The sequence below is a fragment of the Lithobates pipiens genome, unplaced genomic scaffold, assembly GCF_037356315.1.
Source record: "Lithobates pipiens isolate NorthernLeopardFrog02 unplaced genomic scaffold, aLitPip1_a1.2 Scaffold_19, whole genome shotgun sequence".
Taxonomy (NCBI): Eukaryota; Metazoa; Chordata; class Amphibia; order Anura; family Ranidae; genus Lithobates; species Lithobates pipiens.
The window spans coordinates 11,309,977-11,332,377 of record NW_027507764.1 but is presented as its reverse complement, the minus strand read 5'-3'; positions in this window follow the sequence as shown (position 1 = coordinate 11,332,377).

Here is a 22,401-nt window from a genome sequence, read left to right as displayed (position 1 = left end):
ATTAGCTTTGTTGCCCTTCTTTGTACTCGCTCCATTTCCAGTACATCCTTCCTGAGGACTGGTGCCCAGAACTGGACAGTATACTCCAGGTGCGGCCGGACCAGAGTCTTGTAGAGGGGAGAATTATCATTTTATCTCTGGAGTTGATCCCCTTTTTAATGCCAATATTCTGTTTGATTTGTTAGCAGCAGCTTGACATTGCTGAGCCCATCATCTACTAGGACCCCCAGGTCCTTTTCCATCCTAGATCCCCCCAGAGGTTCTCCCCCCAATCTATAGATTTCATTCAGATTTTTGCCACCCAAATGCATTATTTTACATTTTTCTACATTGAACCTCATTTGCATTGTAGTTGCCCCTCCCCCCATTCATTTGTTCAGATCTTTCTGCAAGGTTTTCACATCCTGCTTAGCTTAGTATCGTCCGCAAATACAGAGATTGAACTGTTTCCCCCATCCCCATCCTCCAGGTCGTTTATGAACAAATTAAACAGGATTATTCCCAGCACAGAACCCTGGGGGACCCCACTACCCACCCCCGACCATTCCGAGTACTCCCCATTTATCACCACCCTCTGAACTCACCCTTGTAGCCAGTTTTCAATCCATGTACTCACCCTATGATCCATGCCAACGCACCTTATTTTGTACAGTAAACGTTTATGGGGAACTGTATCGAATGCCTTTGCAAAATCCAGATATACCACGTCTACGGGCCTTCCTTTATCTAGATGGAAGCTCACCTCCTCATAGAAAGTTAATAGATTGGTTTGGCAAGAACGATTATTCTTCATGAATCCATGCTGATTACTGGTAATGATACCATTCTCATTACTAAAATCTTGTATATACCGTATATATTCGAGTATAGGTCGACTCGAATATAAGCCGAGGCCCCTAATTTACCACAAAAAAACTGGGAAAACGTATTGACTCGTGTATAAGCCGAGGGTGAGACATGCAGCAGCTACTGTTACAGCTTAAAAGAGTGGAAAAGAGGGTCAACAATGCCCATCTGCAGCTGCATACCTCCCTGTGTACCTCCCTGTGTCCATCCCTGTGTCAATCCCTGTGTCCATCCCTGTGTCCATCCTCCATCCCTGTGTCCATCCCTGTGTCTATCCTCCATCCCTGTGTCCATCCCTGTGTCCATCCCTGTGTCCATCCTCCATCCCTGTGTCCATCCCTGTGTCCATCCTCCATCCCTGTGTCCATCCCTGTGTCCATCCTCCATCCCTGTGTCCATCCCTGTGTCCATCCCTGTGTCCATCCTCCATCCCTGTGTCCATCCCTGTGTCCATCCCTGTGTCCATCCCTGTGTCCATCCTCCATCCCTGTGTCCATTGCAGCCTACCTGTGTCCTGTGCATGCCTCCGTGTGCCAATCTGCAGCCTCTGTGTCCTTCTGCAGCCTCTGTGTGCCATTTTGCACCGATCTGCATGTATAAAAAACATACGGCGGCCATGCCAGGATTCAAAAGCCGCACCTCTCCTCCTCGTCTGTGACAGACGGCGGCCATTCCACTGTTCAAAAGCCGCGCCTCCGTCTGTGATAGGCGGAACACTCAATTTCCCAGCAGTCAGTGTTCCGCCTATCACGGACATCCTCTCATCCTCGTCCGTAGTATGAGAATGAGCGGATGTCCGTGATAGGCGGACCACTGACTGCTGGGAAATTGAGTGTTCCGCCTATCACAGACAGGGAGGCGCGGCTTTTGAATAGTGGAATGGCCGCCGTCTGTCTGCACGACGCGCTGATCGGGTAGACAGACGGCGGTGACTCGAGTATAAGCCGAGGGGGGCACTTTCAGCCTAAAAAAAGGGGCTGAAAATCTCGGCTTATACTCGAGTATATACGGTAGTCCCTTATCATCCCCTCCAAGAGCTTGCATACTATTGATGTTAGGCTAACTGATCTGTAATTCCCAGGGATGTATTTTGGGACCTTTTTTAAATATTGGTGCTACATTGGCTTTTCTCCAATCAGCTGGTACCATTCCAGTCAGTAGACTGTCAGTAAAAATTAGGAACAATGGTCTGGCAATGATCTGGCAACGGGACCATCAGGTGCAAGCCATCTGGTCCCGGTGATTTATTAATGTTAAGTTTTTCAAGTCTATTACTAATTTTGCAAATTTGCTTTCTTTTTTTAACAGAAACGAAGAATAATGCATTTTTTTTTTTCAAAAGTTTTGGTCTTTTTAAATTTATTTAGCAAAAAATAAAAAAAACCCTGTGGTTTTGTGGTACCACCTCAATACAGTGCACTTACACCCCCTTCCTGACCAGACCAATTTTCAGCTTTCAGCGCTCTCACAGTTTGAATGACAATTACTCAGCCATGCAACACTGTACCCATATGAAACTTGCGTCCTTTTTTCCACACAAATAGAGCTTTCTTTTAGTGGTATTTAATCACTAGTGGGTTTTTTATTTTTTGTGCTATAAATAAAATAAAATGTAAATTTTGTGAAAAAAATGCCTTTTTCTTTGTTTCTGTCTTAAATTTTTGCTAATTAGTAATTTTTTTTCATAAATTTTGGCCAAAATTTATACTGCTACCTATCTTTGGTAAAAATAAATGGTGCCAATCGCTGAAAATTGATCACATCTGATGAGGCCTTCAGTACATCAGGTGTATCTCATTTCTTGAGACACTAACAAGTCAGGAAAGTACAAATACCCCCCAAATGACCCCTTTTTACAAAGTAGACATTCCAAGGTATTAAGTAAGTAGCATGGTGAGTTTTTTTAAGTTGTCATTTTTTCCCACAATTCTTTGAAAAATGAAGATTTTTTTATTATTATTTTTTTTTTTTACAAAATTGTCATATTATCAGGTTATTTCTCACACACAGCATATGCATACAACAAATTACACCCCAAAATACATTCTGCTACTCTTCCCGACTACGGCGATACCACATGTGTGAGACTTTTACACAGCCTGGCCACATACAGAGGACCAACATTGATGTAGTACCTTCAGACGTTCTACGAGCAAAAATGACGCATCTCATTTCACAACCACCTATTTCACTTTTGAAGGCCCTGGAGTACCAGGACAATGGAATTTCCCATAAAATGACCCCATTTTGGAAAGCAAACACCCCAACGTATAATCTGTGAGGCATAATGAGTCTTTTGAACGGTTCATTTTTTTCCAGAAGTTTTTGGAATATGTGGAAAAAAATTAAAAAGCATTTTTTTTTACACAAAATTGTCAATTTATAAGATATTTCTAACACATAGCATGTATATAGCAAAAATTACACCCCAAAATACATTCTGCTACTCCTCCCGAGTATGGCGATACCACATGTGTAGGACTTTTATACAGCCTGGCCACATAGAGAGGCCGAACATTGAAGTAGTACGTTCAGGCATTCTAGGAGCATAAATGACACATCTCATTTCATTCCTACCCATCACACTTTTGAAGGTCCTGGACCACCAGGACAGTGAAATTACCCACAAAATGACCCCATTTTGGAAAGCAAACACCCCAATGTATATTCTATGAGATATGGGCTGCAAATAGGTACTCGGGTACTCTGATGGGCTGGAGATAGGTACTCTGGTACTCTGATGGCCTGGTGACAGGTACTCGGGTACTCTGATGGCCTGGTGACAGGTACTCGGGTACTCTGATGGGCTGGAGATAGGTACTCGGGTACACTGATGGCCTGGTGACAGGTACTCGGGTACTCTGATGGGCTGGAGATAGGTACTCGGGTACACTGATGGCCTGGTGACAGGTACTCGGGTACTCTGATGGCCTGGTGACAGGTACTCGGGTACTCTGATGGCCTGGTGACAGGTACTCTGATGGCTTGGTGACTGGTATTTGGGTACTCTGAAGAGCGGTGACAGGTACTCATATGGACTGAGACAGGTACTCGGGTACTAAGATGAACTGTGACAGGTACTCAGATGAACTGTGACAGGTACTCGGGTACTCAGATGGACTGTGACAGCTACTCGGGTACTCGGATGGACCGTGACAGGTACTCGGGTACTCGGATGGACCGTGACAGGTACTCGGGTACTTTGATGGGCATGACAGGTACTTGGGTACCCTGATGGACTGTGACAGGTACTCTGTACCCTGATGGGCCGTGACAGGTACTCGGGTACTCTGATGGGCCGTGACAGGTACTCGGGTACTCTGATGGGCCGTGACAGGTACTCGGGTACCCTGATGGACTGTGACAGGTACTCGGTACCCTGATGGGCCGTGACAGGTACTCGGGTACCCTGATGGGCCATGACAGGTACTCGGGTACTCTGATGGGCCGTGACAGGTACTCGGGTACTCTGATGGGCCGTGACAGGTACTCGGGTACTCTGATGGGCCGTGACAGGTACTCGGGTACTCTGATGGGCTGGGACAGGTACTCGGGTACTCTGATGTGCCGGGACAGGTACTCGGGTACTCTGATGTGCCGGGACAGGTACTCGGGTACACAGATGGGCCGGGACAGGTACTCGGTTACTCTGATGGGCCGGGACAGGTACTCGGGTACTCTGATGGGCCGGGACAGGTACTCGGGTACTCTGATGGGCTGGGACAGGTACTCGGGTACTCTGATGGGCTGGGACAGGTAGTCAGGTACTCTGATGAACTGTGACAGGTACTTAGGTACTCTGATGGGCTGTGACAGGTACTCAAATTCTCTGATGGACTGTGACAGGTACTCTGATGGACTGTGATTGAGAGGTACTATAAGGGGTGGTGACAGGTCCTCTTTATTGGGGTGGGGGGGGCAATCAGTGTGCTTGATGTGTACTGTAGGCGGTAACGAGATGTTACCGCAATCTCCTCCTCACACACGATCGGTGTGTGAGGAGGAGAACCCGATAACATCTCGTTACCGTGGTTTGTTTACATTTTAGTGATCGGCTGTGAAAGCTCACGATCGCGCGCATGCGCCGTGCACAGTCGGGGTGTGACTATCTGTGATCGGCCGTGACTTCATCACGGCCGATCACGTGGTAAACACCCATAACCAATGGCTGTTCACCCCCTTCGGTGGCGAGCGGTGTCTCCGTGACACGCCGAAGAAACAGGGATGCGCGCGCACGATCGTGCGCATTCCCTGTTTAAACGGGAGGCCGTCATATGACGGCCTCCCGCCACAATAGCTGCGCCGCCTGGCCGTCATTTGACAGCCGGCGGTCAGCAACCAGTTAAATACCACTGAAAGAAATCTCTATTTGTGTGAAAGAATTGATAACAAAGTCTTATGGATACAGTGTTGCATGACCGCGGAATTGTCATTCAAAGTGTGACAGCGTTGAAAGCTGACAATTGGCCTGGGCAGGAAGGGGGTGAAAGTGCTCGGTATTGAAGGGGTTAATTTGACTGATTGAACTCCAATTGATTTAGGTGGGGTTTGGGTTCGGCATTGAACCCAGGGTAGTTGGGCTCATCACTAATAAAGAATACCTGGTAACACTGACCCAAAACATAAATATATGTGATGACCGGTCCACTATAACCAGTAATCTGCCCACAGCCCCATCTGACTGCATGCTGTCCAAAATCGTTTGCTACAGAATAATCGCTGTGACCTCAATAAAGTCAGACAAGGCCCCTCCCCCTCCAATATATATCACTTTCTGGCTGTACTGTCTATGGAAGGACGGGTGACCGTCAATCCTGAAGCTGCAGAGGGACTACAAGTCTCAGCATGTAGATGGAGGATGAAGTCAGAGACATTGCAGGGAATGAGAGGCTCACGATTCAATGCTGAGATGATCCTGGCAGACGCACACAAGTATGCGCGTGGCCGGAGTCCAATATCTTGTGGGCTGTAACAAGCTGTCGCTTTGCCAAGTGTTACTTATAACATTTTACGATGTAATAAGCGGATAACAATTTCCGAACGCAGAACCTCACGGGGCTCATCCAGTCTTCCGGCTCCTCGTTGGGGTGAGTTCTACGCCAAAGCCGTGCCAAGCTGGACAGACTCGTACACAGATGAGACATAGTGTGAGTGAGTTATGGGAAGAGGGAGAGGGATATAGCGGGCACAGGAAATTGTTGGTGCTAAAGGTCTCTACAGGTCATCAACTGCCACAGGGAGAGGGAGGGAGGGAGGAAGGGTAGGAGAGAGGGAGGAAGAAAGGAAGGAAAGAAGAAAGGGAGGGAGAGAGGGAGGAAGTAAGGAAGGAAGGAAGAGAGAAAGGAAGAAAAAAAGGAAAGAATGGAGGGAGGAAGGAAGGAATGAAGGAAGGAAGGGAGGAGGGAACAGAGGAAGTAAGGAAGGAATGGAGGGAGGGGAAGATAGAGAGGAAGGAAGGAAGAAGGAAGGAAGGGAGGAAGGAAGGAAGGAAAAGAGGAAGGAAGGAATGAGGGAAGCGAGAAAGAGAGGAAGGAAGGAAGGAACGGAACGGAGGGAGGGAGAGAGGAAGGAAGGGAGGGAAAGAAGGAAAGAATGGAGGGAGGGAGGAAGGAAGGAAGGAAGGTAAGAATGAATGAAGGGGGGTCAAGGGGAAGGAAGTAATGTAGGGAGGGAGAGAGAGGAAGGAAGGAAGGAAGGGATGGAGGGAGAGAGCAGGGAGGGAGGGAGGGAGGAAGTGAGGGAGGAAGGGAGAAAGGATGGAATGGAGGAATGGAGAAAGGGAGAGAGAGAGAGGGAGGGAGGGAGAGAGGAAGGAGTGAAGGGAAGGAGGAAGTAAGGAAGGAAGTGAGAGAGGGAGGAAGGGAAAAAGAAAGGAAGAAAGGAATGTCAAGGGGAAGGGAGGGAGGGAGAGAGGAAGGAAGGTAGGATGAAAGGAAGGAAGGAAGGAAGGAATGGAAGGAGGGAGGTCGAGGGGAAGGAAGGAATGGAGAGAGGGAGGGAGAGAGGAAGGAATGGAGGAAAAAGGAAGGAAGGGAGGGAGGGAGAGAATGAGGAAGAAAGGAAGAGAGGGGGGAAGGAGGGAGGAAGGAAGGAAGGAAGGAAGGAAGGAAGGAGGGAAGGAGGGAAAGGGGGAGAGAGGAATGGAGAAAGGGAGAGAGAGAGAGGAAGGAAGGAAGGAATGAAGGGCGGGAGAGAGAGAGATGAAGGAAGGAAGGAAGGAAGAAATGGAGGGAGGAATACAGATAGGGAGAGAGAGAGGAAGGAAGGAAGGAATGGAGGGAGGGATGGAGAAAGGGAGAGAGAGAGAGAGGAAGGAAGGAAGGAAGGAAGGAGTGAGGGATAGAGGGAGGAAGGAGGGATGGGGGAAAGGGGAAGGAAGGAATGATGAAAGGGAGAGAGAAAGGAAGGAAGGCTTGGGAGGGAGGGAGAGAGAGGAAGGAATGAAGGAAGAGAGGAAGGGAGGGAGGGAGAGAGGAAGGAAGGAAGGGATAAAGAAAGAGAGGGAGAGAAGGAGGAAGGAAGGAAGAGAAAGAGGGAGGAAGTGAGGAAGGAAGGAAGAAGGGAAGGAAGGGAGGGAAAGGGGAAGGAAGGAATGGATAAAGGGAGAGAGAGAGAGAGAGGAAGGAAGGAAGGAAAGAATGGAGGGAGGAATGAAGAAAGGGAGAGAGAACGGAAGGAAGGAAGGGAGGGAGGGAAGGAAGGAGAGAGAGGAAGGAAAGAAGATGGAAAGAAAGAAGATGGAAGTGAGGGAGGGAAGGAATGAAAAGAGGAAGGAATCAATGAAGGAAGCGAGAAAAAGATGAAGGAAGGAAGGGAACGGAGGGAGGGAGAGAGAGCGGAAGGGAGGGAAAGAGGAGGAAAGAATGAAGGGAAGAAGGGAGGAAGGAAGGAAGGAAAGAAATGAGAATGAATGGAGGGAGGTCAAGGGGAAGGAAGTAATATAGGGAGGGAGAGAGAGAGAAAGGAAGGAAGGGATGGAGGGAGAGAGAAAGGAGGGAGAGAGGAAGGAAGGAAGGGAGGAAGTGAGGGAGGAAGGGAGAGATAAAAGGAAGGGAGGCAGGATGGAAAGGAGGAATGGAGAAAGGGAGAGAGAGAGGAAGGGAGGAAGGAAGGGAGGGAGAGAGAAAGGGAGGGAGGAGCAAGGAAGGAGGGAAGGAAGGAATGGAAGGGGGAGGTCGAGGGAAAGGAAGGAAGGAAGGGAGGGAGGGATGAAGCAAAGAAGGGAGGGAAGGAGAGAGGGAGGAAGGAAGAAAACCTGGGAGGGAGAGGAAGGGAAAAAGGAAGGAAGGGAGGGAGGGAGAGAAGGAGGAAGGAAGGAAGAGTGGGGGGGAGGAGGAGGAAAGAAGAAGGGAGGGAAGGGAGGAAAAGGGAAAGAAGGAATGGAGAACGGGAGAGAGAGAGGAAGGGAGGGAGGTAGAGAGAGGAAGGAAGGAATGGAGGAAGGAATGAAGAAAGGGAGAGAGAGAGGAAGGAAGGAAGGAAGGAATGGAGGGAGGAATGGAGAGAGAGAGAGAGAGAGAGAGGAAGGAAGGGTGGGAGGAATAGAGCAAGGAAGGAAGGAGGGAGGGAGGGAAAGGGGAAGGAAGGAAGGAAGGGAGAAAGGGAGAGAAAGGAAAGAAGGATTGGGAGGAAGAAAGGGAGTATGGAAGGAAGGAGTGAGGGAGAGAGGAAGGGAGGAGGGAAGGGAGGGAAAGGGGAAGGAAGGAATGGAGAAAGGGAGAGAGAAAGGAAGGAAGTATTGGGAACAAGGGATGGAGGGAGGGAGGGAGGGATGGAGAGAGGGGGCGGAAGGGAGAGAAGGAGGAAGGGAGGAAGAGAATGAGGGAGGAAGGAAGGAAGCAGGGAAGGGAGGGAAGGGAAGGAATAGAGAAAGGGAGAGAGAGAAAGAAAGGAAGGGAGGGAGGAAGAATGGAGAATGGGAGAGAGAAAGGAAGGATGGAAGGGAGGGAGGGAGGAAGGAAGGAAGGAAGGAAGGAAGGAAGGAATGGAAGGAAGTGAGAAAGAGATGAAGGAAGGAAGGAACGGAATGGAGGAAGGGAGAGAGGAAGGAAGGGAGGGAAAGAGGAAGGAAAGAAAGAATGGAGGGAGAAAGTAAGGAAGGAAAGAATGAATGGGGGAAGGAAGTAATGAAGGGAGGGAGAGAGAGGAAGGAAGGAAGGGATGGAGGGAGAGAGCAGGGAGGGAGGAAGGAAAGGAGGAATGGAGAAAGGGAGAGAGAGAGAGGAAGGGCGGGAGGAAGCAAGGAAGGGAGGGAGGAAGGAAGGAAGGGAAGGAAGAGGGGGGAAGGAGGGAGGAAGGAAGGAAGGAAGGAAGGAAGGAAGGAAGGAAGGAGGGAAGGGAGGGAAAGGGGAAGGAAGGAATGAAGAAAGGGAGAGAAAGAGAAAGGAAGGGAGGGAGGGAGGGAGAGAGAGGAAGGAAGGAATGGAGGGAGGAATGGAGAAAGGGAGAGAGGAAGGAAGGGAGGGAGGAAGGAAGTAGGAAGGGAGGGAAGGAAGGAGGAAGGAAGTAGGAAGGGAGGTAGGGAGGGAGGAAGGAAGGAAGGAAGGAGGTATTAAGGAAGGGAGGGAGAGAGGAAGGAAGGAAGGAAGAAATGGAGAAAGGGAGAGAGAGAGCAAGGAAGGAATGGAGGGAGGAATGGAGAAAGGGAGAGAGGAAGGAAGGAAGGAAGGATTGGGAGGGAGAGAGAGCGGGAGAGAGGAAGGAACCTAAACACTCTGTATGCAATCAGGCAAGCACTCTCGCTACACAGTTGAAGGTAAATCTAAAGAAAATTTAATTACAAAATTGTATAATCTATGGCTACATATACTTCATTCATCAAATGTTTATTTAAACATATCAGAACTTAACCACTTGCCCTCCAGGTTTTACCTCCTTCATGACCAGGGGAAGTTTTGCACTGAGCAACTTTAACTGGCAAAAGCGCGGTCATACAACGCTGTACCCAAATACAATTTCTATCATTTTTTTCCCTCCCAAATAGAACTTTCATTTGGTGGTATTTGATCACCTCTGAGGTTTTTATTTTTTTGCTATACAGGCATTCCCCGGCTTACGAACACATTAGGGACTGTGGGTTTGTATGTAAGTGGAATTTGTTCGTAAGTCGGAACACTGCTTGTAATGCCGCGTACACACCACCGGACTTTCCGGCAGAAAAGGTCAGACGGAATCAGTCCATCAGATATTCCGATCGTGTGTGGGATAATCCGATCGTTTTTCTTTCAAAAATTCAGACGGACCTGGAAATAGAACATGTTTCAAATCTGTCCGACGGACTCAATTCCTATCGGGAAAACCGTTCGACGTAAGGGAAGCTATTGGCTACTGGCTATTGAACTTCCTTTTCTAGTCCCGTCATACGTCATCACGTTCTAAACAAACGGACTTTAGTCTGTTCATGTGTGGCCAAGTCCGTCCGCCTGTGGAGAGACGTGGGATGTTCCGGCGTCCGCCTGTGGAGAGACGTGGGATGTTCCGGCGTCCGCCTGTGGAGAGATGTGGGATGTTCCGGTGTCCGCCTGTGGAGAGATGTGGGATGTTCCAGCGTCCGCCTGTGGAGAGATGTGGGATGTTCCGGTGTCCGCCTGTGGAGAGAGACGTGGGATGTTCCGGCGTCCGCCTGTGGAGAGACGTGGGATGTTCCGGTGTCCGCCTGTGGAGAGACGTGGGATGTTCCGGTGTCCGCCTGTGGAGAGAGACGTGGGATGTTCCGGCGTCCGCCTGTGGAGAGACGTGGGATGTTCCGGTGTCCGCCTGTGGAGAGACGTGGGATGTTCCGGTGTCCGCCTGTGGAGAGATGTGGGATGTTCCGGCGTCCGCCTGTGGAGAGATGTGGGATGTTCCGGTGTCCGCCTGTGGAGAGACGTGGGATGTTCCGGTGTCCGCCTGTGGAGAGATGTGGGATGTTCCGGTGTCCGCCTGTGGAGAGACGTGGGATGTTCTGGCGTCCGCCTGTGGAGAGACGTGGGATGTTCCGGCGTCCGCCTGTGGAGAGATGTGGGATGTTCCGGCATCCGCCTGTGGAGAGACGTGGGATGTTCCGGCGTCCGCCTGTGGAGAGACGTGGGATGTTCCAGCGTCAGCCTGTGGAGAGACGTGGGATGTTCCAGCGTCCGCCTGTGGAGAGATGTGGGATGTTCCAGCGTCCGCCTGTGGAGAGATGTGGGATGTTCCAGCGTCCGCCTGTGGAGAGATGTGGGATGTTCCGGCGTCCGCCTGTGGAGAGATGTGGGATGTTCCGGCGTCCGCCTGTGGAGAGACGTGGGATGTTCCAGCGTCCGCCTGTGGAGAGATGTGGGATGTTCCGGCGTCCGCCTGTGGAGAGATGTGGGATGTTCCGGCGTCCGCCTGTGGAGAGATGTGGGATGTTCCGGCGTCCGCCTGTGGAGAGATGTGGGATGTTCCGGCGTCCGCCTGTGGACGAGATGTGGGATGTTCCGGTGTCCGTCTGTGGAGAGATGTAGGATGTTCCGGCGTCCGCCTGTGGAGAGACGTGGGATGTTCCGGCGTCCGCCTGTGGAGAGACGTGGGATGTTCCGGCGTCCGCCTGTGGAGAGACGTGGGATGTTCCGGCGTCCGCCTGTGGAGAGACGTGGGATGTTCCGGCGTCCGCCTGTGGAGAGATGTGGGATGTTCCGGCGTCCGCCTGTGGACGAGATGTGGGATGTTCTGGTGTCCGTCTGTGGAGAGATGTAGGATGTTCCGGCGTCCGCCTGTGGAGAGATGTGGGATGTTCCGGCGTCCGCCTGTGGACGAGATGTGGGATGTTCCGGTGTCCGTCTGTGGAGAGATGTGGGATGTTCCGGCGTCCGCCTGTGGAGAGACGCGGGATGTTCCGGTGTCCGCCTGTGGAGAGATGTAGGATGTTCCGGCGTCCGCCTGTGGAGAGATGTGGGATGTTCCGGCGTCCGCCTGTGGAGAGATGTAGGATGTTCCGGCGTCCGCCTGTGGAGAGATGTGGGATGTTCCGGTGTCCGCCTGTGGAGAGACGTGGGATGTTCCGGCGTCCGCCTGTGGAGAGATGTAGGATGTTCCGGTGTCCGCCTGTGGAGAGACGTGGGATGTTCCGGCGTCCGCCTGTGGAGAGATGTGGGATGTTCCGGGGGGGTTCTGAGGCTCTTCTGGCCATGCGGTACATGAAGTACTGCAGTGTGGAAGTGGGAAGATAGCTGCTCGGAGGTATCCGGGACCAGCATGGAGCACAAGTAGCCGGCATCGAGGCCGTTGGTAAGTAGGAGTCGTTGGTAAGTCAGGTGTTCGTGAGTCGGGGACTGCCTGTATCAATGAAAAAAGACTCTGTTATAAAATTTTGCAAAAAATAAATTGGTTCCTAGGTGGGCTGTATTCGAATGGGTAAGGCCCACATATGATGCTGACATTTGCAGAACCAAAACATTTGTTCAGTTTCCTTTTGATTCTTTATTTTAACAATTTCATTCACTTAAATTTGTTAAATGTATTTATTTCCTAATTCGATTCAAATTTGAATTTATACTATTCGAAATTTGAATTTCGGAAGATAGTTATATTTTTTCTATTATATTCTATTCTCTTATTTTTCTATTCTATTCTTTTCTATTCTAATATATTCTATTTGAAATTCAAATTTCTGAAGACAGTTATACGTTTTTTTAAATTCTTTTATATTCTTTTATTGCCTCTTCTATTCTTTTCTATTCTATTCTTTTATTTTCTGTTCTAATCTGTTCTGTTCTTTTTTACTCTATTTTCTTCTATTCTATTTTATTTGACATTCTATTTTTTTATCCTATTCCTTTAATTTAGATTATATTTGATTTGATTCTATTATTTTATTTTATTTTCTGTTCTGTTTTACTCTATTCTATTCCTTTATTTTCTATTCTTTTCTTTTCCATTCTAATCTATTATAGTGGAAATTCTAACTTCTTAAGACAGTTATACTCTTTTATTCTGTTCTGTTCTATTCTATTATAATGAATTCTATTCTGTTGTTGTATTATTTTCTATTCTTTTATTGTCTTTTCTATTCTTTTCTTTTCTATTCTATTCTGTTCTATTATTTTATTTTCTATTCTTTTCTATTCTATTATAATCTATTATATTTGAAATTCAATTTTCTGAAGACAGTTATATTCTTTTCTGATGAATTCTATTCTATTATTATTATTCAGGATTTATATAGCGCCAACAGTTTGCGCAGCGCTTTATTGTCTCTTCTATTCTTTTATTTTGTATTCTGTTATATTATTTTATTTTCTATTGTATTCTATTATTTTCCTTTATTTTATAATCTATTTAATTATATTATTTTATTTTCTGTTCTATTTTATTCTGTTCTGTTTTACTCTATTCTTTTCTATTCTATTTTATTTTCCATTCTATTTATTTTTATTCTATTCCTTTCATTTCTATTATATTTGATTCTATTATTTTATTTTCTCTTCTGTTCTGTTTTACTCTATGCTATTCCTTTATTTTTAAAAAAAATTCTATTCTATTAGAATCTATTATATTCAAATTTATTCTATTCAAAATGTATTATTTTTCCATATTTTATATATTTTTTTTATGTTATACTTTTCTGTTCTATTCTGTTCTGTTTTACTCTATTCCTTTTTTTTTTTCCTGTTCTATTTTATTCTAGTCTTTTTTTTAAATTAGTCTTTGAAGTTCGGATTCGTTATAAATCTGTTACTATTGTATTTCAGAAATTCGGATGCTACTGAATTTCTGAATTACAATAGTAACAGATTTAAAAAAATTCTTCTGAATTTAGATTGGTAACGAAACGAGCCGCGCGTGTCTGGATTTGAGGCGGGCTCTACCTGATTTGCCGCAGCTTCTGATGCACATGGTGAGAGGCTCACAGTGTGCAGTGAAATCAGAAGAGGACAGTCCAGGAGAGGAGCCGCTACGACAAGGGGAGGCCGGAGATCAGATTTAGGAGATTTTCTGTGACACTCAGCGGTTTTTTAGGACATTTTTTAGGGACAAATCTCCCAAATTTGGGGAATTAGAACCTCCGCTGTCCTCTCCCGTAATGTGAGATCCCGCATGCTGCGCCGCTGTATAGGTTGCAGCACGCAGCGCCGATGTTGCATCGCCCGCCTCTGGCACAGCTGGTATTGACCAGGGCTATACATTTCAATTAACACTTGTGAACTATCAGCAAAGACGAGTGCCAGCGAAGCTCTTACCAATCAATTCCACCCGCAGAGCCGCCACTCGGGGCGAACTGATAAGTGCCAATTTAGCATTAAACGGGACGTTACGATACATAAATATTATTCTCAATTTTCCAGGTGAGCACATTGTGCAAGTGGCAGCTCTGCGCAACGGCAATCTGAAAATACGCCGCGTCTAATGGACGGCCGGAAAAAAAAAAAATGCCGAACTCTACATATAAAGAACGTGTTTGTGTTTTATCTACTTTTCTTTCTTTTTTTTTTTTTTCTTTATTTAATTATTTTGTTCAGCACAAAAATATTTTTATTTTTTTTAAGCTATAAATAAAAAAAAAAATAAGGCTAAAATACGTAAAAAAATATGTGAATAAATAAATATAATTCATAAATAAAAATAATGATAAAATATATAAAAAAAATAATAATGTTAAAAATATATAAATAAATAAATATAGTACATAAATAAAAATAATGATAAGATATATGAATACATAAAATCAACATAATGATTCACTGTATAAAAATATATACATAAATAAATAAAAAGTTATCCATAAAATATATAAATAAAGAGATAAATAAAAATAAGGATAAGGTATATAAATACATAAGATAAAAATATATAAAAATATTGTAAATAAATAAAAATAATGCAAAAATATATAAATAAAAATAATTCTAAAATATATAAAAATATATAAATAAAAATAATGCAAAAAAAATATATATATATATATATATATATATATATATATATATATATATATATATATATATATATATATATATATATATAAATAAAAATAATGAAAAAAATATATAAATAAATATAATACATAAATAAAAATAATGCTAAAATATATATAAAAAATAATAAAGATAAGATATATAAATACATAAATAAAATGAATGATACAATGTATAGAAATATATACATAAACAATTAAAAATAATGCAAAAATATCTGAATACATAAATGAAAATAATGCTTAAATATATAAAAAATATATAAATAAATAAGTAAAAATAATGCCAAAATATATAAAATTATATAAATAAATAAAAATAATGCTAGAATATATAAATAAAAATAATGCCAAAATATATAAATAAATGAATATAATACATAAAAACTAAAATATATTTAAAAAATAATAATAATGATAAGATATACAAATACATAAATAAAAATAATGCTAAAATATATAAAATATATAAATAAATAAAAACAATGATAGAATATATAAATAAAAAAAAATAAATATAATACATAAATAAAAATAATGCTAAAACATATAAAAAAATAATTATAATAAATATAAATTAATACATATAAATATATAAATACATAAATACAATTTATAAAAATATATACATAAATAAATAAAAACAAAGAAAAGGGGGTCCCCTGGGGGTGGACTTTTAAGGCACGTACAAATTATAATAGTATACAAATTATTTTATTACATAAAACCAAACAAAAGGTAATTGAATATACAGTATATATTAAAAAGTACACCAACAAGTCTGACAGACCTTATTGGCAGGACGCCCGCTGGACGGACCTCTCATCCTCTCCCACAACTCCATATGGTGAAGTGTTATTCTGGGTAAAACAACTATAAAAGTCCCAGTTCATATGAAAAAAATCAGGGGACTGCAGACCTGTTTTCACACCACTCCTGCAGGATCTCTACAACACTTTATTGAATAGAGATAGACTGGGGCATATACCTCGAGCATTGGCGGAGTCAAATATACCTATATGGTCCTGTACAATTGTTTGTTCTTTTATCAAATGGTGCCCAGCGGCTATTGTCATATATGTTAACAGTATTATTCTACAGAAACATTGTATCCACACACCCCTGAAGAAGGACACGCTTTTTCAAGCTCCGAAACGCGTAGAGTGTTTTCTGTTCAAATGAATGATACGACATAGATTCAATACTGGTTGTATATATACCTGTTGGTGTACTTTTTAATATATACTGTATATTCAATTACCTTTTGTTTGGTTTTATGTAATAAAATAATTTGTATACTATTATAATTTGTACGTGCCTTAAAAGTCCACCCCCAGGGGACCCCCTTTTCTTTGTTGTGGTGTTTTAGGATGTGGCACAACAAATTTACGTGACCCTGTCATACCCTCTCTTTTGTAAATAAATAAAAATAACGATAATATATATATATATATATATATATATATATATATATATAGATAGATATATATACAAATAAATAAAATAATGATAAGGTATATAAATACATAAATAAAAATAAAGATCAAATATGTAAAATATTGTAAATAAATAAAAATAATGCAAAAAATATAAATACATAAATAAAAATAATGCTAAAATATATAAATATATAAATAAAAATAATGCCAAAATATATAAATAAATAAATATATTACATAAATAAAAATAGTTCTAAAATATATAAATAAATAAAAATAATGTTAAAATATATAAATAAATTTAAAATAATGCTAAAATATATAAAAATAAATAAATAAATAAAATAATGCTAGAATATATAAATACATAAATGAAAATAATGTCAAAATATATAAATAAATAAATACATTTAACCACTTGGCGCCCACACTACGTCTATTGACGTCATGGGCTTTGTGGCGGTATATCTGAATGATGCCTGAGGCCACAGACATCCTTAAGATATCGGCGTTTTCAGCCGGCGATTCCCTGCACCATAAGAACAATCATAGCGGCTGTTCCGCCGCTTGATTGTTCTTACGGGCGGCGGGAGGGGACGCCCCCCCTCCCACCGCCCTCCGGTGCTTGTACCAACTCACCGCTTCCATCGGTGAGTCGGTCACAGGATCCGCTGACCCCCGGAAGTTACCATAGAGATTTCCGGTGGACCAGATCGTCCCCGGAGTCTCTATGATCGTTCGGAGGTCTCTGCATTCAAATTAATGGCGCCATTTTGGCTGGTGAGATATGGGGTCTTATTGACCCCATATCTCACTGTAACTAGGTCCGATCATGCCATATTCCTATTACAAGGGATGTTTACATTCCTTGTAATAGGAATAAAAGTAATCATTTTTTTTTTTTAAGTGTCAAACTAAAAAAATAAAAATAAAACTAACAATAAAAAAAAAAAAAAATTTAAAGCGCCCCTGTCCCCGTGAGCTCATACGCAGAAGTGTGATGTCCGTATTCCCGATCAATATCCGTGTAGACAATAATGGATATGGGTCACGGTCTAGTGGACAAACTTTCTCTCTATTGTGAGCTGGGATCTTAATTATTTTTTTATTTTAATTTTTTTAATAAGAAGAAGATTTAATAATTTTTTACATTTTCAACTGTTCTGGCAAGGAGGTCCACAGGGTTGTCTTGGTATGCTGAAATTAACTGGAACAAAGGGGCCAAGCCCAACCCCTGAAAAACAACCCCACACCATAATCCCCCCTCCATCAAATGATTTGGACCAGTGCACAAAGCAAGGTCCATAAAGACATAGATGGGCGAGTTTGGGGTAGAGTTCTGACCTCAACCCGATAGAACACCTTTTGGATGAATCCAACATTAGTGCCTGACCTCACAAATGAATTTCTGGAAGAATGGGCAAACATTCCCATAGACACCCTCCTAAACCTTGTGGACGGCCTTCCCAGAAGAGTTGAAGCTGTTATAGCTGCAAAGGGCGGAGCCAACTCAATATTGAACCCTACGGACTAAGACTGGGATGCCATTAAAGTTCATGTGAGTGTAAAGGCAGGCGTCCCAATACTTTTGGCAATATAGTGTATTTCTTAGCAGAGCTGGGTGTCTCCTGGAGAGATTACCAGTAGAGCATATCCAGAGGAGAAATTCCCGAGTGCTGTATGTTAGGGAATTGACACCGAAAAGGGTCTCCAAGAATAATTGCTTCCACTGAGCTCTCGTTACCTGATTGCCCTCTGGGGAGCAATTATGAGGAGCTGTGCTGTCTCCTGGATAAATTAAACGATATGAATAGGCACATGTACCTTTAACAACACTAATATTCTGGAAGTTCACACATTCCTGTCTATCTTGGGCTTCCAGCGGGTTTCACCAGGAGGCAGACCGCCGTGGCACTAAACAACACCTTAGTACTGGAGCAGACGCCTTTTCCGACTACTCTTGTAGACATCATCCAGTCCATGTATGGGGTTTCTTCTATGGTAGCTAGAGACCGTTCTTGGCTATCGCTATGAATAAGGTTTTTTTTTTTTTTTTTTAACCAAAATGCGCTGTAACTTGCACACTGTACCCTTTATCAATAAAATACTTTTATCGGGAGGGCGAGACGCCTTTTACTCTAAGCCCTTGTACACACGGTCGGACATTCTGACAACCAAATCCGTTGGATTTTGTCCGACGGATTTTGTCCGAAACTGTTGCATACACACGGTCGGACCAAGTTGTTGGGAAAATCCGATCGTTCAGAACGTGATGACGTTATTTCGTTACAACAGGACTACGTTCAGGCTAGTAGCCAATAGCTTTGGTGTAGGAATTTGATCTGAGCATGCGTGGCACTTTGTCCGATCGGAATTCTCTACACATGATCGGACAAAGTCTGATCGGATCATGTTTTCGGAAAATTTGTTGGTCGGATATTCCGACAGAAACAGTCCGATGGAGCCCACACACGGTCGGATTATCCGACAACGTGGTCCGATCGGACATTTTCCGTCGGAATGTCCGACCGTGTGTACAAGGGCTTATGGTATTTTAAGTGCCAGGAAGACACTGTGAGCTTTGGAGCACCATTGGTTTACCTCCGGGGGGGGGGGGGGGGTGGGATAACTAGGGACGCACCAAAACCATTTTTTTTACGATGAGTACGAGCACCGATACTTTTTTTTTTTCAGTACTCGCAAATACTAATTACCGATACCTACCGCAACTTAAGCTGTCAGCAATGGTACAAAGCATTAAAAAAATATTTAAAAAAAAGTTTTCCTGACAGACTCCATGGCAGCAACGCGTGGGTTAAGTCCCGCCTCCACTACCCTATAGGACACTACTCCCATAAATCTTTGCTCCCTGCCCATGGCCGTGTTCTTTTTTTGTCCTCCTCCGTAGGACCAGACGTTATGGTCTTTCTACCTGAAGATTGCTCCCACACGGTTCCATTGTTGGTTTGGCCGAATTGCGACTGGATGGAATTGTCGCATGACTCCGTTAAGCCCTAGCTACTAGCGGGGTATGGAGTGGGCATTGGATATAAGCGCTGGAGGAAGCCAGAAACCTAGCCACTGGCAGGCAGGCTGCGCATTTGGTCGGATAGCCCAGCTAAATAGCAGGTGACCTATTTTGCCCTGAGAAGTCCGGTATGTATTGTGCTTACCTTCGGCCTGGAGACGATCGTGTGGGAGCGGTAAGATTGTTCCTCTTTTTCCATGGCAGCAGTTTGTGTTTGTTTCTTGCCGTTTCTCCTTCATTTTCCGTTCGTTTTCTGTGTCTGTGTATGTGGGTATAGGCGTGACGGTCGGATTAGCCTGCGTTCCAGCCGGCGCTCACTTCCGGGTCTTCGTCGGTACGTTCGTTCTGCGCATGCGCGCGTACGGCACAGGATCGAGGCTTGGTTCGTGCGTGCGCAGTGGCGGCAAAATGACGCTATTCGCGCATGCGCAGTAGCGGTACACAGGACGCAGTGATGACGTCATTAAGGCGCCTTATTTAAACTTAGATAATAGCCTGCAAGCTTTGGGAATGCTTGCAGGTTATTACGTGACTTCCCCTTGTCCAGGTTTTCTGCTGTGGAGGTAGGTGGCCTTCTGGGAAGAAGGGGGTGGGCGTGTGTGTGTTTGATGCCCTCAGCCTTACTTATATGTCTTTGCAGCATTTATGGAAACCCCTAGAGATATGGACTCACCTCCGCCGGTATGTGGCCAGCCCTCTCATAATAGGTACTGTCTGGGGAGGAAGTAAGGGGGGGGGGAGTGGTCCGGTATTAGTCAGTGTGTTATCTTCCTTATCTGTATGTCTCTTCTATCTCTGTCTTAGCCCATCTAGATCAGCACAGCAACGCAGCTCAACGCACAGAGGAAGCGATTCTTCTAAGTCTTACCACCGGCACTCATATTCTAAGTCTAAACATCACGGCTCACCCTTAAGATCCGGGCGCCGTAGCGAGGATCGATCTCGCTCCTCCAGGGCTCATTCCAGCCACTCTGTTAAATAATACTTGCTGGGGATGCAGATCGCAAGTTCCTATTGGGAAATCCCTGTGTGACCTCTGCTTTTCCAAAGCCTCTAGTGAGAGAGGGGGTACGGACCAGCAACTAAGATCCCTTGTGGAAAAAGTGGTGAAAGAATCCCTCAAGGGGATCGGGGCCAATCAGACCCCTGCGCCTCAGTCAGAATCACCTCAGTCACCAGTCAGGGATTCGCATGCTCAAGAGCTCTGGGAGTCCTCTTTAACAAGCCACCATTCAGCTGCTTCTTCAGACATTGAATCTGAGGAAGATAGCCCCTGTGTGGGGTTTGACTTTGCCTTACTTTCTCCCTTGGTGAAGGCCATCAGAGAGGCTTTGAACTGGGAAGACGAGGTGGCTAATCCTTCCAAACAAAGGAAGTATTTCAAGCAACTTAAAAGGGAGCGTCTTAACTTTCCATTCCTGTCTGAACTTGGTGAGGTCATCACGGATGAATGGAGTAAAGTTGAGAAAAAGAATAGTATGCTCTCAAAAGTCCTAAGGTTATATCCCTTTAACCACTTTCAGACCGGACCATTTTGCTGGTAAATGACCAGAGGTCTTTTTACACTTTGGCACTGCGCTGCTTTAACTGGTAATTGCGCGGTCATGCAATGTTGTACCCAAACAAAATTTGCGTCCTTTTCTTCCCACAAATAGAGCTTTCTTTTGATGGTATTTGATTGCCTCTGCGATTTTTATTTTTTGCGATATAAACGTAAAAAGACCGCAAATTTTGAAAAAAAATGATATTTTCTACTTTTTGTTATTAGAAAAATCCAATAAACTCAATTTTAGTCATACATTTAGGCCAAAATGTATTCAGCCACATGTCTTTGGTAAAAAAAAAGTCAATAATTGTATATTTATTGGTTTGCGCAAAAGTTGTCACATCTACAAACTAAGGTACGTTTTCTGGAATTTACGCAGCTTTTAGTTTACGACTGCCTATCTCATTTCTTGAGGTGCTAAAATGGCAGGGCAGTACAAAACCCCCCCAAATGACCCCATTTTGGAAAGTAGACCCCCTAAGGAAATTGATAAGAGGCATGTTGAGCCCATTGAATATTTTATTTTTTTGCCTCAAGCGATTGAATAATGACAAAAAAAAAAAATTTTTTTTTTTTTTTACACAAAGTTGTCACTAAATGATATATTGCTCACACATGCTATGGGCGTATGTGAAATGACACCCCAAAATAAATTCTGCTGCTTCTCCTGAGTACGGGGATACCACATATGTGGGACTTTTTGGGAGCCTAGCCGCGTACGGGGCCCCGAAAACCAAGCACCGCCTTCAGGCTTTCTAAGGGCGTAAATTTTTGAGTTCACTTCTCACTACCTATTACAGTTTTGAAGGCCATAAAATGCCAAGATGGCACAAAACCCCCACAAATGACCCCATTTTAGAAAGTAGACACCCCAAGCTATTTGCTGAGAGGCATGTTGAGTTCATGGAATATTTTATATTTTGCCACAAGTTGCGGGAAAATTACAAACTTTTTTTTTTTTTTTTTTTTTTTAACAAAGTTGTCACTAAATGATATATTGCTCATGCATGCCATGGGCATATGTGAAATGACACCCCAAAATAAATTCTGCTGCTTCTCCTGAGTACGGGGATACTACATATGTGGGACTTTTTGGGAGCCTAGCCGCGTACGGGGCCCCGAAAACCAAGCACCGCCTTCAGGCTTTCTAAGGGCGCAATTTTTTGATTTCACTCCTCACTACCTATTACAGTTTTGAAGGCCATAAAATGCCAAGATGGCACAAAACCCCCACAAATGACCCCATTTTAGAAAGTAGACACCCCAAGCTATTTGCTGAGAGGCATGTTGAGTCCATGGAATATTTTATATTTTGCCACAAGTTGCGGGAAAATTACAAACTTTTTTTTTTTTTTTTTTTTTTTCACAAAGTTGTCACTAAATGATATATTGCTCACGCATGCCATGGGCATATGTGAAATGACACCCCAAAATAAATTCTGCTGCTTCTCCTGAGTATGGGGATACCACATATGTGGGACTTTTTGGGAGCCTAGCCGCGTACGGGGCCCCGAAAACCAAGCACCGCCTTCAGGCTTTCTAAGGGCGTTACAGTTTTGAAGGCCATAAAATGCCAAGATGGCACAAACCCCCCCCAAATGACCCCATTTTGGAAAGTAGACACCCC